Source organism: Piliocolobus tephrosceles, chromosome 1, assembly GCF_002776525.5.
Source record: "Piliocolobus tephrosceles isolate RC106 chromosome 1, ASM277652v3, whole genome shotgun sequence".
Taxonomy (NCBI): domain Eukaryota; kingdom Metazoa; phylum Chordata; class Mammalia; order Primates; family Cercopithecidae; genus Piliocolobus; species Piliocolobus tephrosceles.
The window spans coordinates 141,179,415-141,193,906 of NC_045434.1; positions in this window are offsets into that span (position 1 = coordinate 141,179,415).

A 14,492-nucleotide genomic window follows, 5' to 3' on the forward strand; every position below is an offset into this window, starting at 1 on the left:
CCGCTTGGCTTTGACTTCAGTTTCTGGTGGTCATCTTTGAGGGGGGTCTCGGAACTCAGGGCACAACATGGTCACTGCATTAACATTGTCTTACCTGTCTATTTCTTATTCTTCATATTGGTTACATTATGAAAAATTATATCAATAGGACTGCTGTAATAGTTGAACAGGAGAATAAGAACTGAAAGGGCACAGGATGCAAGCCCACTCCACCCTGTTGCTAAACCTTTGTCCTGCTCTCACAAACATATTGTAAAGATGTTGTAAGTTCCTGTTTTTCTGTGGCATGGCAGGGTCACAGGACGCGTTTAAGTATTACCTGCTAAACCCGTTGTGAAACCTGTCACAATATGATTAACTGCCTTTGTGTGAGACTGCTTTCCCGCCTCAGGTTTGCGAAAACAAGCCCTGCCCTGTCCTGCGAGCCCCTGATAAACGTCATCAGAGTTTCAAAATTAACGGAAATATCAGAAATGGCGGGAACCAATCATAATAAGCCGAATCGCCTTGTTCAATTATCAGCCAATCATGCATCCAGTTTGTACAATGACTCTGTGCCTGTTTACCCCAGACTATATAACACTGTCCTGAGCCCAGTTGGGGAGCTCTCCTGCCCGGCTCGTTTCACGAGTGAGTGAGAGCTCCAGGTTCGAACCTGTAATAAAGATCCTTGCTGCTTGGCTTTGACTCTGGACTCTGGTGGTCTTCTTCGGGGAATAAACGGTCTGGGCATAACAGAACTTCAAAGTTTGTACTAGTCATATTGGCTTTTCAGTCTTCTCAAATCTGTTCTGAAATATGGCAGGAAATAAATAAATGGTTACCAACAAAAAATATCCTAATCTTCCTAAGTAAAGAAGAGTGGCAGTGAGAGCGAATGATAACCCTTCTAAAGCCTTTACCCCGAAAAAGAAAAATAACTGAGAATATTTATGTGATTTTGTGGCATTCTTAAGGATAAATGCCATTTTGTGGCATTTATGTGATTTTGTGGCATTTATGTGATTTTGTGGCATGCTCAGTCTGCTGACCTAGTCTCTGTCTACCTTCAAATTGATGTAGGATTTTCTACACCTATGCTTTGTAGGTGGCTTCCATTTCTTTTATTCTCCTCCTTTTTGTAATTTCACCTATTTTTTTCAAGGTTCAGTTCAAATTCTGCCTTCCCTCTGAAGGCTAACTATGTTAGGTGGAGTTTCCTTTGAAGCTGGACCTGAGCTATGTAAGAGTATTGAAGAGATTTATTTAGGAAGTGGTCCCAGGAAATAGTTGGCAAGTGAGAAAGGGAGAAAAGAAAGGGAATGGAGCTAAGGCACGGATGTTAGTGAGCAGGTACCTCTGTGGGCAAATGAAGCTCAGTCCCTCTGGACTTCTGGGAAACTACAGTGTCCCTTAGAGTTGTTTATCTAGAAAGCTAAGTCATTTGTTAAGCGCTGCTGGAAGGTGAGGAAGAGATCATTAATTCCGCAGTGCATTTGGTCTCTGTGGCCTCACCCGGGCAGCTCCAATGGCCAGACTAGCAGTCAAAGTTGCTTCCAGTAGGGAGCTATGTGGGAGGGGATATGGGACATGATTTCTGAGGAGATTTAGGCAGAGAATTGTGGGCATGTGATATGCCAAATAATATCTCCATTTACTTGCAAGTATCTCCTATGGTGTGGGTTACCGAAACACAAGTACACACAACCAATCTTCCCAGCTAGTAAGGCCTGTTCAGCACAGAGGTAATGCCTGGGGCATGGCTTTGTCACTTTGTCTTTATTCAAATCCTATTCAAAAGTTTGTGTTGCCTTGGGCTAGTTGTTTAAATTCCCTGAACTTTAGATTACCATCTGTAAAATCTGAATGCACCACTTATTTCCTGGATCATTGTAATGATTATATGAAAATTATGCAATGAAACACTTGGCAATAGGTAGGCATTCCATAAAGCTGATAGTTCTCCTTTGACCTCTTTCTTATGCATTCTTCATAGCATTTTGGTCTTTTCTTTTTTTTCTTTTTTTCTTTTCTTTTTTTTTTGAGATGAGTCTCTCTCTGTCTCCCAGGCTGGAAAGCAGCAGTGCAATCTCAGCTTACTGCAACCTCTGCCTCCTGGGTTCAAGCAATTCCCTTATCTCAGCCCCCAAGTAGCTGGGATTACAGGTGTATGCCACCACACCTGGCTAATTTTTGTATTTTTGTATTTTTAGTAGAGACAGGGTTTCACCATGTTGACCAGACTGGTCTCGAACTCCTGACCTCAGGTGATCCAACTGCCTCGGCCCCTCAAAGTGCTGGGATTATAGGTGTGAGCCACCGCACCTGGCCGCATTTTGGTCTTTTCAAAAGTTGATTGTGTCATGCATATGCTCACATACATAAAAAAAATGTACCCCCATTCACTAAAGCATGTGTTTCTCCCTTCTCTTAGCCACACTACCCCTATCACTAGCTCTCTCATCCAGCTCCTGTAGTTTATTTTTTCTCTTCAATCAAACAGAACATTTAGAAAAATAATCTAACCTTGTAGATATAAGTGAATAATTTTTTTTCTTCTGATTCACTTTTTTTTAACTCGTTGCTTAATTCCTCCTACCCCACACATGCAGAATATCAACCTCAAGGAGACAAGGAGAATAAAGTAAAGAGAATGCTCTCTTTGTTCTGCTTTAAAACTTTTGAGGAACTTTTTTGGTTATAGACTCTCCAAATTTCCATAGTGTACCTGTGGTAGGATAGCTTTGGGGTTTTCTTGGAGGCCGTAATATACTTAGCAGATAAGAATTTTGAAAGTCTTTCAGGGGTCTTGTTTTTCATAGTGATAATCAGTCTGTCAATTCTATGAAGTCAGGGGCACGTTATTTCTGTTGACCATGGTTTCTCAGGTACATTTTGCAAAGTATATAATTTTGAATTTGAATTAGAAGTCTGAGTATATATCCTGCTACTTTCCAAAGCAGTGAGATGTTGAGAAAGTTTCTAACATTTTAATTTGTAAAGTAGGAAAATAGTACCTACCTGGAAGAATTGTTGCAAAAGACTAAGGGGAGATCACATGCAAAATGCCCAGCATGATACATAATAGTAGGTTCAAAATAAACATTAGTTTTCTTCCTACTCAACTCTTAAGGTTGCTTCTAAAACATGTAATGATACCATTCTTAAGACTAATTAAAAGACAGGAGAAGCAAGAGCATCCTTCTAGCTATGGAAGTACTTTTGTTTGTTTCTTAAAAACTCCAGTGCTCTCTGGTGAATTTCAGTATAAAAAACTAGCAATGTCTGAGTGGTAAGCACCATATGCTTTCCTGGATTTTTTTCACTTTATTTTTCAAAAGATCTCTCTTATCACATTAGTGCAAAGCCTATTTCAAAATGCTTCCCAGAACCTTTTTCAGCCTGTAATGAATTGTTAAAAAAAGGTTTAAATGAGCTATTAAAAACAGGAGTTTTGGAATTGAATAAAAGCTCTTCTTGGAAATGTTGTTCCAACTGAAAAAAAAAAAAAATCTACATGGAAGTGTTTACTGGTAAAGCTTGTTTGATTAGCCCCACCTGATATGTCTCACCCCATGAACACCACAGGGTAGATTATATAATGTACATTGGTTTTGAAAACATATAATCCATTCTCCTTAGCTACAGTGCTTGTATTCCATGCTGACACATTCACTAAAACCCTGTCTGATATATCAAGCTCTTTAATTGGGCTTACTTGATGGTCTGGGAAAGAAAAAAGGACATGAGTGTCTCCCTTTTTGCTCCCTTGGGTACCTTTTAGATGAATCTCTTTTCAATAATGGACAAATAACTTTAAATATATATCAGGGCGTATGTGTATGACACTTTTTTTTGTCTTGGATAACTATTCCACCCAATTTTCAATTAATGAAACAATGTGCTGTACTCTCTTATAAGTAATGAGGTATGTGTTTGTTCTTATCTATAACAATAGACAATGCCATCATTTTTAAATATTTTTCGCTTGTGTTTGCTTTCCATCTCCACCTGGACAGAAACTCTGCCTTTTACTGATCTTACATTGCCCCAACATTACTTGTAGGCACTTGGCAATTCAAGTTATTCTTGACTTGTACTAAAATAAAGGCTTAATATTGTGGAATATGTAAAGCAGAATCAATTAAATTGCCACTCATCCAGCCTAAATATATTTGAGTGTGTCATTGATTGTTCAGGATCATGGTAGCATTGATTTGGTTTTGGCAGCTCATGCCAATTAGAAAAGTTATGGATATGGCTATCAGAGACATGATTCAGTCTTATTCAGTGATTTTACAAATGTGACAAAAATTAATTAGTTACATGGATAATAAAAATTACAGTCTCAAATTAGTTGAATTGAGTAATGGATATAGAAATAAAGTTTATTTGTTTGGAGCCTCTAGCAATAGAATTCCTACCTTCAGTATAAAAAACCAGCAATGTCTGAGTGGTAAGCACCATATGCTTTCCTGGATTTTTTTCACTTTATTTTTCATTAAGAATGTTTACTTTTACCTGAAAATTGATTAGAATTACAGCTTTAGTATGATAGAAATAAAGTGATGAAGAAGAAAATGATGCCTATGGATCTGGCCTGATCAGTTACTTCAACCATGGTGATCAATGGACCTGAGATGTCACAGGCAGATCACATTTTCTTCTGGAGTTTATTTCAAGCATTGAGCAAGTAGCCTGGTAAGGGAAATAGGCACCATTTACAGTTATCAGCAAAAGGAGAGAAATAATCCCATGCCTGTAACTTTTACACAACAAATTTTGTCAAAGTCATCTCCTCAATCTCCTTTGGGAATATGGAAACACCTTGATGACATATTTGTGAGTTATTATCTTTAGATTATCTAAATTTCTTCACAAAAGGAATGTTTCTGCATTAGGCATATTACTTTGCGATTGGTGGATGTGAGAGCTGTTTGTGTTGTTTATTTTATTTGTTACTAGACTTCGTGGTTTTCTATTCTCTTTTTCCAGATGGTATATGTTAGCCTGTATATTCTTTCTATTGGATATAAAGTAAATTCAAGGTAAGCAGTTTATCAATTGTTTTCTTTGTATCCTCTTTCCTTCCTTCTCCATTTCCTCAAATTAGTACAGTGCTCAATATAGAGTAGATTCAAAAAGTTGTTCACCGTACGAATCTATTCTGTCTGGCTAGACAAAATGTCACAAGTTTGAAACTGTCAATTGCTTAAAAAGGCTCTCACTTTCACAGTCACCAGCCAAAAGAATCTCATTTAAACATTAAGGAGTCCTTCTTTTTTGATGAGTATAATCTTGATGTGCTGAAGGTTTCCTTGGACATTTAGCTTCCATTTGTACGACAATACTCTTTTCCAGGCCTGGCATGGTGGCTCATGCCTGTAATCTCAGCACTTTGGGAGGTCGAGGAGGGCAGATCATGAGGTCAGGAGATTGAGATCCTCCTGGCTAACACGGTGAAACCCCTGTCTCTACTAAAAAAATACAAAAAAATTAGCTGGGCGTGGTGGTGGGCACCTGTAGTTCCAGCTACTCAGGAGGCTGAAGCAGGAGAATGGCGTGAACTTGGGAGGAGTAGCTTGCAGTGAGCTCGGCCACTGCATTCCATTCACTGCGCCATTCCATTCACTACATTCCATTCACTGCGCCATTGCAGTGAGATCACACCACTGCATTCCAGTCTGGGCGACAGAGAGAGACTCTGTCTCAAAACAAAACAAACAAACAAACAAACAAAACAAAGACAATACTCTTTTCCAGTATTATTTTTTAGAATATATTACACCTCATAGCTATTCATTGCATTCATATTCACAGTCCCTGTAGACTTCGTATTACAAACTTTATGAGCATTTGTGCAATGAGAACTATTACTTAAATACAATGTCAGACTTTTCTGGCAAACCCAAGCATATCACAGATAATTTTTGTTAGTTCCTATAATTGCATTTTTTTTTTTGCATAATTCTTATATACACGGTGCAAATTTTTTATGAACTTTCTGCAGAAACATGAAAAACTTTGAATCCCTAATTCTTTCCCTTTAGAAAGAGGTTCTCTCAATATTCAAGCTGGAAGAGAGAGAATATGAACAGATGGCTGTGGCAAACAGCACATTGCAATTGGGAAGCAGAGTACAGGTACTAGTGAATATGACATTTGGTATTCCATAATAGTCTTGAAAATTAATTTTAAATCAGTCTTCAAAATCATAATAAAGAGCAACTCATATATTATTCATTTCTTTTTTCTAAGGGCTAATGTTTAGCATTAAGTATAATATATGCTGAAATAAGGTAAAGGAGATGTGATTTTCAATTAAATACATAAAATATATGTTTAAAAACCACTGGCTTGATCTTAGTTATTTTTCTAGGATTATTGCATAACTTCCAATTCCCTTAGACTTTTACCTGTAAGGACTACTTAACATTAAAAGAGAATATAAAGTTAGAGTTTGTAGTAAAAGTATTTTAAAAGTTTAATTTTATATTTTATGCCGACTCTGGTTGTATTTTTGAAGGTAATTAGTTGGTCAGATGCCAAAAGTGGTAAATATTTTATACTTGCTCATGGAAACAGGTAGCTGGAATGTCAAATTTGTACACATCATCAAAAACTGGGCAATTATCGTCTATGCTAATGTATAGATGGCTGCCTCTGGGATTCACAGGTAATCAGAGCTTTTATGAAGACTTCAGCACATAGTTCTATTTCTATTTAAAATAAATATTGCAGTCTGAATAAAAATTTTCATTTTTTTTTTTTTTTTTTTTGAGGAGCTGCTAGGGGAATGGTGGTATTATGATAGAAAGATTGGTTTGTTATATTATTATTCCTTTGTGTTACCAGTTCTGATTATCTCAGTGGTATTGCAAGCAGAACATTCTTTAAATTAATAGAAACTTTTCTAATGAAAATATCCCACATTAAATTCCTTTTAACAAGAGAAGATAATTATGTAAAGAAATTAGCAAATGAGAAACACGTCCATTAACATACAGATTTCTGTACAGACATGCATTATTCTCATAGCATTGATTAATATGTGAATATATACATATTGCATGTATGTGCATGCACATACATGCACATATATACATGCATTTGTCTTTAAAACACATGTGAATTATTTAAGGGTTTGTTTTACAATTGTGAGCCTATAGTGGATATCTTTTCTGCCCTGAGAAAATCTCCTTTAGGGACTCAGAGATAATTATATATCTAATAGAAGAAATATTTCATGATGGAAGTATACGGATGTTAGTGACCAGTAGACCTATGCTGAATCTTTTCTTTAGCATCTACCAGTTATAAATCCTTGTTTGCAGTTATGTAACCTTTGTAACCCTCATATGGGAAAAGAGGATCTCAAAAATGGAAACTTCACAGTATTGTTGTAAGGATTATTTAGGTATTGTATTTGTATTATTTAGGTACTGTATTTGTATTAAGATACTTCACCTCTTTTTATTGTTATAATGTTGTGTATCAGTAGAACATACACATGGGGGTTCTGGAAATCTAAAATGAAGAAACTTAAGTTTGATCAGCAGTTATTTACAGAAAGCTGAATGTGCATCAGGTATCGTGATCAACAACAAAATCATTTATACTTTTCCAACATGGCACATTTGTGTAGGATTGTAGCATAGATTATCTCATTGGCTTCTCATAACATCTCTGATATTAGAACGTTAAGGAAAATCAAAGTAACTTTCCTAAGTTTGACAACGTCTTCATGGCAGATCAAGGCCTAGAATATAGCTTTAGACCATTGATCTAGAAATTGTTTCATTACACCCCATGGTCTCCCAATTAAAGTGAAAATTATCTGTCTCTGATTGAAAGAGAAAATTCTCCTACATTCCCTGCTGTCCAAAAATTATCTCATCTTATTTATTTTTATCATGGGTGTTTTTGTGATATGTTAAACATGTTAATTGTTTAAAATGACATTTTACAAGTATGACTCCTCTTCCTATTGATTCTGTCAAATTAAAGGCTAAACTTCATGTGGAGAAAACCAAATGTATAAGACATAATTTAATTAAAGGTGACACATATTTATTAGATGCTTAGTATCCACAAAGACACAGTCTATGTTAGATGCATTGTTGGTAAACTTGCATTCATGTGTAACCCCTAGGTTGTACCTATCATGTCGGAGAAGGAAAACAAGTTTCATCTATCACCAGAAAGAATTCAATGCCACTATTAGTTGATTACTTGCACACATGGTATTTAGAGGATGTTGCACTAATATTTTACATCTCAGGCTGGGATACAGCATAATTTTGATGCATGTTTAGGAGAACCACCACAACAGTCTTCTTCCTTCTCCCCTCATCATTCCAGGTTCTCTTGGTCTTTTCTTTCACTCTGTCTCGTCTTCAGGGCCCTTCCTCCATTTTGGAAATACACAGGTATGTCATGCTTTGATGATGGTAGCAGTATGTAAACTAGAACTTCCAGATTTTTTCAAAGAGGACTATTCAATAGTCCAACAAATCTTCTAACTATAATGACTGCTTCTTAAATCATATTATTTTTAAACAAATAAAACTGTCTTTTTTTAAGCAGTAAATTGTTAAAAATTTAAGAAGATGAGTTAAAAAGTTGTTATATTTGAATCATGTATCTGTCCCTATGAGCTGTGTGACCATAGCAAGTTACTGAATCTCTTTCGGCCCCACTTCTTTACCTGTAAAATGGAGATAATAAAAGGACATCATTCTTGTGATTTCTTGGAGGGTTATATGAGTTAATACATATGACTCATATAATATTGTCTGGTGCTTAAGAAATACTCAATGTACTGACATTATTAATATTATGATTTTTAAGTTATTATGTCTTACCAAAAACTTATTCATTACTAGGTTGAGAAGAAAAGAAAAGGGTGAGGGGAAAAAGAAACCTGACCTATATGTACCTATATTTATTGATTAAATGTTTAAATAAAATATTTAATATTTCAACATTTCTCAGTCTCTCTTACCCATGAAGCTCACATAACACACACACAGGCATACATACAACAATAACTGCCTAGTATTCCTGGCAGATATCTATGAGAATGTGCATTTCCTCCTCCTGCCATTTTTTAAGATACTTTTTATTATTTTATCATATATAGGTAGAGAGAAGAATGTAAGGAATTCCCATAATAGTGCTTTAAGATTGTAATGGAGTGATTCGTTTTATTTGGTACAATGAGTAATGGAACACATTTGAATCTTGATCTTAAACGATGAGTAGGGCTTTGTCAGTTAGGTTGGAAAAGGACATTTCTAGTTAAACAAAAAGTTCATTCTGCATTTCTGCTTCAACGAAAGTAGGTCATAGCTTTTCAAGCTTCCCAGGCTAACATGACAGCACGTTAGCACTATCTCACAGGTCCTTGTCAAGAGTTTGCTATCATGGGAAAGAGTCCCCATGTCAAGAAACTCTCCCTCAGCCAATTTCATGCTTCACTCAACCTCTTTCCTTGATTGAGCACCCTGAGAATCTTGTTCCATGCAAAGTCTCCTGGCTCATGCTGGTACCTGACACCTAGGTTATGCAGCTTCTTTATTTAGTTCACCTTCTTCTATAGCAGGCCCAGAAAATCCCTGGTCAAAGTTGTGCTGGGATTGACCCTAATTTTTGGTCTGGTTGCCAGAGGGGGAAATGGAGATAGACTTTGAGGGGGGCAATCTTCAAGGTCTTGAGAAGGATTAAATCTTAATTTCCTGTGACTTAATTATAGGCTCAAAAATTACTCCTATTTACCTCTGTTTCTTAGGTTACACTGACAGGTTTCTAAGGCTTAATCATTATTACAGCAAAAGGCAGTGGAGACAACCGCTGTAGAACAAATCTGAAAATGCCTATTCACTAAAAAATATGGCCACTATGTCTTTCATTTCAGTACCAGCATGTTACAAACAGAGGACTTGGAGGCGAAGTAAAATTTAACTGATTTTACGTATACAGGAGGAGGAAAAGTCTCAAACAAGAGCTGCTTTAGCAAACTCTAGTTCCTTCTAGTTCCTTCACAATATTGTTCTTTCTTGCTAAAATAATCCTGATATTTATTCTAAGTTGCCCCCTAGAAAGGAGAACCCATTTTCTAGTTGCCTTTGCAGGTATGTGGAATTACATGGCTAAGTTCTGAGTAATAAGAAACAAATGAAAGTGGTATATGAGACTTGGAGAATCCTCCACAAAATACTGGGGGAGGGGTGCTCAACTTCTCTTTCCTTCCTTTTTCTTGGGACACAGGAAAAATGGCTAGAGCTCTAGCAGCAATCTTCAAGGGGATTTAATCTTTGGGCTTAAATTTTGCCCTAAAAATTTGATAATTATAGGATGCTTTGTATTCAAACTTGTTCTTTTATTATTGGAATATCTCTAAGTTAACATCTTATTATTGCATTATTTGCATTATCCTAACGTTTTTATATGATTTTATTCTAGAAATTGTGTACTGCTTATTTCTGACAACATAGTTGAACATGAGGAAAAGAGTACATTTTCACCTTTAGGTAAAAATTGATCTTCAGAGTTCATATACATTTTGGGGTTCAGTATACTCAGTAACCAATTTCAGATCAAAATCAGTTCAGTCCTAAAATCAGTTGGGACTCTAATCTTTACTGACCACCAGAAGTTACAAGAAGATACTCAAAGGGAATGGTATTGAGAGAATGGAGTCATGAAGGTAGGAACAGTGCTGTCTTGATGGACTGCCAATCTACCCTCCTAAGTGAAGTGGAAAGGAATGGTGACTGACCCTAGGAATCCTTAGGTTTAATGGTTAAGATCAATGAATTAAAATAACAAAATTATTTTAACAATGTTGGGATGCATTAGCATTGCTTACTCTCCACTCTGATATTTCCTTTTATGTTGATGAAGTTCATGAGCATAATGCTCCTGGTCTCTCTCCTCCCTCTTTCTCATTCCCTGCCAGTGGAAGCAGAGTGACATCTGACTGGGGATAGCGGAGGGAAAGAACATGCGTAGAACAATCCCTTGCTCTTTCTTCTCTCTTGTGAATGAACTGCCTGAAGGATGTACATGCTCTCAGTGCTGAATGTAGTACTTCAGCACTCTCTCTGCCCAGATAAGTCAATCTTACTTGGGAGTTTAGTTTTGAGAAGTCCACTTGCCTACAATGTAATAGAGTACACAACACAGAACACACATATTAAAAAGTATGTATACCATGAAAATGGCCATACTGCCCAAGGTAATTTATAGATTCAATGCCATCCCCATCAAGCTACCAATGAGTTTCTTCACAGAATTGGAAAAAACTGCTTTAAAGTTCATATGGAAGCAAAAAAGAGCCCGCATTGCCAAGACAATCCTAAGTCAAAAGAACAAAGCTGGAGGCATCATGCTACCTGACTTCAAACTATACTACAAGGCTACAGTAACTAAAACAGCATGGTACTGGTACCAAAACAGAGATATAGACCAATGGAATAGAATAGAGTCCTCAGAAATAATACCACACATCTACAGCCATCTGATCTTTGACAAACCTGACAAAAACAAGAAATGGGAAAAGGATTCCCTATTTAATAAATGGTGCTGGGAAAATTGGCTAGCCATAAGTAGAAAGCTGAAACTGGATCCTTTCCTTACTCCTTATACAAAAATTAATTCAAGATGGATTAGACACTTAAATGTTAGACCTAATACCATAAAAACCCCAGAAGAAAACCTAGGTAATACCATTCAGGACATAGGCATGGGCAAGGACTTCATGTCTAAAACACCAAAAGCAATGGCAACAAAAGCCAAAATTGACAAATGGGATCTCATTAAACTAAAGAGCTTCTGCACAGCAAAAGAAACTACCACCAGAGTGAACAGGCAACCTACAGAATGGGAGAAAATTTTTGCAATCTACTCATCTGACAAAGGGCTAATATCCAGAACCTACAAAGAACTCAAACAAATTTACAAGGAAAAACAAACAACCCCATCAAAAAGTGGGCAAAGGATATGAACAGACATTTCTCAAAAGAAGACATTCATACAGCCAATAGACACATGAAAAAATGCTCATCATCACTGGCCATCAGAGAAATGCAAATCAAAACCACAATGAGATACCATCTCACACCAGTTAGAATGGCAATCATTAAAAAGTCAGGAAACAACAGGTGCTGGAGAGGATGTGGAGAAACAGGGACACTTTTACACTGTTGGTGGGATTGTAAACTAGTTCAACCATTATGGAAAACAGTATGGCGATTCCTCGAGGATCTAGAACTAGAAGTACCATATGACCCAGCCATCCCATTACTGGGTATATACTCAAAGGATTATAAATCATGCTGCTATAAAGACACATGCACATGTATGTTTATTGCGGCACAATTCACAATAGCAAAGACTTGGAATCAACCCAAATGTCCATCAGTGACAGACTGGATTAAGAAAATGTGGCACATATACACCATGGAATACTATGCAGCCATAAAAAAGGATGAGTTTGTGTCCTTTGTAGGGACATGGATGCAGCTGGAAACCATCATTCTCAGCAAACTATCACAAGTACAGAAAACCAAACACCGCATGTTCTTACTCATAGGTGGGAACTGAACAATGAGATCACTTGGACTCGGGAAAGGGAACATCACACACCAGGGCCTATCATGGGGAGGGGGGAGAGGGGAGGGATTGCATTGGGAGTTATACTTGATGTAAATGACGAGTTGATGGGTGCGGACAAGTTGATGGGTACAGCACACCAACATGGCACAAGTATACATATGTAACAAACCTGCACATTATGCACATGTACCCTAGAACTTAAAGTATAATAATGATAATAATAAAAACAAAAAAAACAAAATATATATATATATAAAAAAAGTATATAATACGTAAAGAGTATATTGAATTAAAAACTTCTGACTATTGCCAAATGAAGAAATAGAACATTGCAAGCAACCAGAAGCTCTCTGTGTGTCCTTTCTGGATCTCAACTCCATTCCTACAATAGCAGTCCTAGCAAACTAATACAGATTTTTGTAGTTGTTTCCTTTGCTCTCTGACTTCCTGTGTGCAGCAATTTTGTGTGATTCATTCAGGGTGTTGTATATAGCTGTAGTTCATTTTAATTGTCATTTAATTGTCAACACTATATAAGAAGGCAGAAGCTTTCTCTATAGCTCTCCTGTTTTCTTTACAAGCACTTACTAGAATCACCTCTAACATATATATTTCTATCAACAATCTCTTGAAAGCAATCTAGGCTTTTTCCAACATGTGCCTCAAAACTCTTCCAGCCTCAATACAAAGCCACTTTTACATTTCTAGTTATTTGTTAGAGTAGCATCTTACTTCTTGGTTCCCAAATCTGTATTTGTTTTCAAGGGCTACCATAACAAAGTACCATAGATGGGATGGTTAAAAAAATAGAAATTTATTTTCTCACAATTCTGGAGACTAGACATCCAAGACTAAATTGTTGACAGGACTGGTTTCTTCTCAGTCTCTCTCCTTGGCTTGTAGATAGCCATCTTCCTCTGTATGTGTCTGTTTCATAATCTCCTATTCTTATAGATACACCAGTTCTATTGGATTAGGGTCCACTCTCACCTTATTTTACCTTAATCACCTCTTTAAAGACTCTATCTACAAATACAATCCTACATTCTAGGACTGCATCATATGAATTTGGGGGACAGGGGACACAATTCAGTCCTGATATGGTCTGGCTGTGTCCCAACCCAAATCTCATGTTGAATTGTAGTTCCCATAACAATCCCCACATGTCCTGGGAGAAACCCAGCGGGAGGTAATTGAATCATGGGGATGGGTTTTTCCTGTGCTGTTCTCGTGATAGTGAACAAGTCTCACGAGATCTGATAGTTTTATAAAGGGCAGTTCCCCCCCCCCCCCCCGCCCCCGTACACGCTCTCTTGCCTGCCGCCGTGTAAGCTATGTCTTTGCTCCTCCTGTGTCTTCCCCATGATCGTGAGGCCTCCCAAGCCATGTGGAACTGTGAGTCCATCAAAACTTTTTTCTTTATAAATTATCCAGTCTCAGGTATTTCTTCATAGCAGTATGAAAATGGACTAACACAAGGCAATAACACTATGAGCCACGCTGAGCTTTTCCTCTTCCCTCAGCTAATCATCAGATATATGATTAACCCATAAGTCTATGAGTAATGAGAGGTTTGTTCAGCTAAGGCCCATAACTACTGTAGTTGGGATTTAACTTTATTTGAATTTCAGCTAATGGATTAAGCCCTGGGTTTGATTCTCAGCTTTCTCCTCTCCTCCAGATAGAGTTGGTAAGAGCCTCTTTGCATGCAACCCAGCAGGGCTTGGGGGTTTCACAACTGGCTTTGAATTGCCAGTTCCTTGCCCAGAGCTACCCATGATATTTTTGTAGAGCAGTCATGGTGTTCAGCAGTAGTCATTTAGCACCTAATAGCTACTGTTTTCTTTAAATGTCTCCAAAGCCTGATACAGGTGCATTCTCTTTCACTAGCACAC